The following is a 4,307-nucleotide window of genomic DNA, read 5'->3' as shown; positions in this document are numbered from 1 at the left end:
AGGCTTTCGAGATGGGGGCTTGTAACATCCGGATTCCCAGGTATAATATTTTATTCATTTATTTTTGGAAGTTGAGAGGGGACTCGGCGAGTTGGTCTTTAGACTCGCCGAGTATGGTCGCAGATTCTTATCCGAGTTCACAGCTGGACTCGGCGAGTTCATGAGTGGACTCGGCGAGTCCACGTTGTTTAATGAAACCCTAATTTCCTAGGTTTGGGACCTATTTAAAGGCCCTTAGGGCCGTCATTTGCGGCTACCAAACCCCAGAGAGAAACCCTAAGAGATCTAGAGCATTTGTGAGGAAGGAGAGGCCATTTGTGATCATTTTGTTGGTGTAATTGCAAGAAGGAGGAAACCAAGGCAAGAGGAGGCTGAAGGAGGTGTGATTCTGGTGATTTCAGAGCTCATAGACTTCATCTTGAGGTATTTTTTTTCGGACCTTCATCAGATTTGGTGTTAATTCCTAGAGTTAGGGTTTTCTAACCCCTTTAGAGGATGGATTTGTGGAGCAATTGGTCCCTTCTTGAGTTCATGCTTTGGATCTGGACTCAAAGAGGTCCAGAGACCTTAACCCTTGGGGTTTTTTGGAGTTATTTTGGGAGTCATGAACTTAGGATGCTATTTTAAGACTAAATCACCAAGTAAGACCATTTAGATGCTATTTGAGTGTCAAGGTCTAAACTTTACGTGATTATCATGCTTGGGAAGGTCAGATCTATGGATTAATAGAACAGATCTGACCTCAGGAGGTCTATGGAGTTTGTGCATGGCATGAACTCGGCGAGTCCATAGATCAGACTCGGCGAGTAGGGTTAGGGTTTCCCGTAAACCACTCAGTGGGTAGACTTTCCGAGTTGGGGAAATAACTCAGTGAGTCAAAGGGGGATTAGAGGACTGGAGTTCAAGGAGGAACTCGCCGAGTTGTTCTTGAGACTCGGCGAGTTGAGTCGGGGTAGCCCCACGATTCATGCCAGGGGTGACTCGTCGAGCAAGGGGAGGAACTCGACGTGCCAAGCGGGACTAAAGAATTAGTGGACACGTGTAGACTCGCCGAGTCGCCCAAGTGCACTCGACGAGTCGGTCAAAGTTTGACCGTTGACTTTTGTTGACTTTTGTTGACTTTTAGGGTTTGGTCAACAATGAGACCTTTAAGCCAAGAGAGGGGTAAAATGGTCTTTTACCCTTCTGAGGGTGTTAAGAAAGGTTTGAGCATAGTTATATTTATGAGAGTATTTACTTTATGCGATTAGGCGGAGGCTAAATCATATTTCTACCGAGTCAGAGACTTACCGAGACACTTGAGGTGAGTCTTCTCAGTATACGTACCTAGAGCGGTATTATATGTTGACCAGAGGGTCTTATGCGTTATGTATGAGATTATGTGCTATGTGTTATATGTATGTTGTATGATGATTACAGACCGGACCGAAGGGTCCAACGATACAGACCGGGCCGGAGGGCCCAAAGAGCTATGACCGGACCAGAGGGTCCAACGAGCTACGGGACTGGAGGGTCCCGCTGAGACACATCGACCGGAGGGTCGTATTATAGCCTTGAGTGGCGTATGTGATGTATGCGGTATTTTGGGGAACTCACTAAACATTTATGCTTACAGTTGTTGTGTTATGTGTTTTAGGTACTAGCGAGGACCGTGGAAAGGCGGCGGCGTGACTCGTACAGACTAGAGAGAGAATTTAATTTTTATGATCTTGGAGATATGTTATGTTTCAAAAACTACTGTTGGAAATATTTGAGAATATTGTTTATATGAACTTGATTGACGAAAAATGAAAAATTTGTTTTGAAAATTACGTTGTTACAAGTTGGTATCAGAGCCTTGGTTTGAGGGATTCAGATGCATCTTCAGGCGTATCTGAACTCAAACTGAGGATTTGAGGAAAAATTTGATAATGAAGTAAATTTTTTGAAAAGAGTAAAAAGAGTTTTGAGACAAGCAGAGCAGAGCCGTGTGTACGATCATCCAGCGCCCGAACGGTGAATCCCCAAAAGTACCCTTACATTATGTGTTATGAGATATGCTATGTTATATTATGCATGCTAGAGTAGGCTAGGTATTCATATTAGGGCTAGAGTGGCCTGATTTGTGATGCCTTAGCCTAGGAGATTTCTGCTGCTGAGTTGCTTTGAGAGCGAGTAGATAGCAGTTAGGAACTCATGAGAGGTCTATCGGAGGGTAGCCAATGCATAATGAGAGTAGAGTACTTGTGATCCAGGATCCAAGGAGGAGGACTTGGGGTGAATGCTCATGCAGTGTGGTCAGTAGTATAGGGCCCGTACTACTGAAGACACCGGATCAGTGGGCATTCCAAGTAAGAATCCTTTGGACAATGGAGGACGAGTAGGGTTGCGTCATCGAGTATGAGTATGCTCGATCGAGTCTCTGATATTTATTATTGTATTTCAGAGGCATCATGGTTGGGACTCGACACACACCTGAGAGTAGTGGTGTCAGCGACAAGGAGATCCGTCGATTGATTCATGAGGAGGTGGTTGTTGCCATCCGGGATGAGATTCCAGAGATGTTTGGGGACATCAAGACCACATTGATTGAGACCTTTGATGAGCGGTATGCAACACTGACTGAGGCTGCGGCAGCTGCAGCTACGGCTGCTGTTGCTGCTGCCAGACCTCAGGGAGGTGACTCGTTGTTGTTTCAGGAGTTCAGCAACACGAAGCCACCAGAGTTCGATGGGACGCAGGACCCGATTGCTGCGATGAGATGGATCTCTGACATCGAGGGATGTTTTTATACGTGTTTTTGTCCAGAGCACTTGAGGGTATGGTTCGCTCTGAACCAGCTCCGCTTGGGAGCGAAGGATTGGTGGAAGTTCGTGACGGCGAACTTCACTTTGGCAAAGATTTCTGAGGTGACCTAGGAGAGTTTCACCGCTATGTTCAGAGACGAGTATGTTCCCCCGGTGGAGAGGGAACGGTTGATTCAGGAGTTCTTAACCCTCAAGCAGGGTACTGATTCTGTGGCAGTGATCACCAGGAAGTTTCATGAGAGGGCGATGTTTTGCCCTGAGCAGGTGTCTTCTAAGCAGGCTCGTATGAGCCGTTATCTGAGTGTTCTGAGGAGAGATATTCGGGAGTTCGTGGCGAACTTGACTTACCGGACGTTTATTGAGCTCCAGGAAAATGCCCGGAAGAGGGAGATTGAGTTGGAGACTCGGGCCAAGGAGGAGGCCGAGTCACAAAGGGTGGATCGGCGACCGGCACAGTCTCAGCCGGCTGCCAAGTGGGCTAGACCCGCTGATTCGAGACCTAGGGGCGCGAAGGGCCGCACTTGTGGGAAGTGTGGTAAGAGTCACGAGGGGTCGTGCAGGGCTGGAGTATGCTACAAGTGCAGGAAGGAGGGGCATATCGCGAGGGATTGCCCCAAGGGATTTTCGGTTTGCTTTCATTACAACCAGACCGGCCATCAGAAGGCCGAGTGCCCTCAGCTACTTCAGGGATCTGCGCATGCTGCTAGAGCTACCGAGGTTCGGCCAGTGAAGGCCGAGGCACCGAAGGCTCGTGGGAGAGCTTTCCAGTTGACCGCGGAGGAGGTCCGCGCGACGCCCGATGTTGTGGCTGGTATGTATTCTATATTCATCTTTTATTTGAGTTGAGTTATTGTGCTTATATGATGATATGCATAGGTACTTTTCTTGTGAGTTATGTGCCTGCTTTGGCATTATTTGACTCGGGTGCGAGTCGGTCGTTTGTTTCCGTAGCATTTAGTCAGCACATTAGTATCCGTCGAGAGGCGTTGGGTCGACCCCTGCGAGTTTCCATAGCTGATCAGCGAGCAGTGTATGCTACAGATGTGATTCGAGGATGTGTCCTTGAGATCTTCGGTGTGGAGTTTCCGATAGATCTGGTTCCGATTGCGATGGGGGATGTGTGTGTTATAGTGGATATGGATTGGTTGAGCCGATATGAAGCTGTGATAGACTGCGAGCGTCAGTTGGTGACGATACGAGACCCTAGTGGGGGAGTGCTTACAGTGTTCGATGAAGGAACCCGATGTGGGTCAGCATTTTGTTCGGCCGCCAGGGCGAGGCAGAGTTTGCAGCAAGGCTGCAGTGGATTCGTAGCCTATGTGTCAGACACATGAGTGGCCGTTGGGAGGCCAAGTTCGATTGACGAGGTTCCGATAGTGTGTGAGTTTCCGGATGTTATCCCCGAGGAACTACCGGGTGTGCCTCCCGAGAGGCAAGTGGAGTTCCGTATCGATTTGGTTCCGGGAGCAGCTCTTATCGCCTCGCACCGCCAGAGATGCAGGAGTTATCCTCGCAACTTCA

The sequence above is a fragment of the Lactuca serriola genome, chromosome 2 (assembly GCF_051521515.1).
Source record: "Lactuca serriola cultivar US96UC23 chromosome 2, Lser_US96UC23_V15, whole genome shotgun sequence".
NCBI classification, from domain to species: Eukaryota; Viridiplantae; Streptophyta; class Magnoliopsida; order Asterales; family Asteraceae; genus Lactuca; species Lactuca serriola.
Note: the sequence above shows the minus strand (reverse complement) of the source record.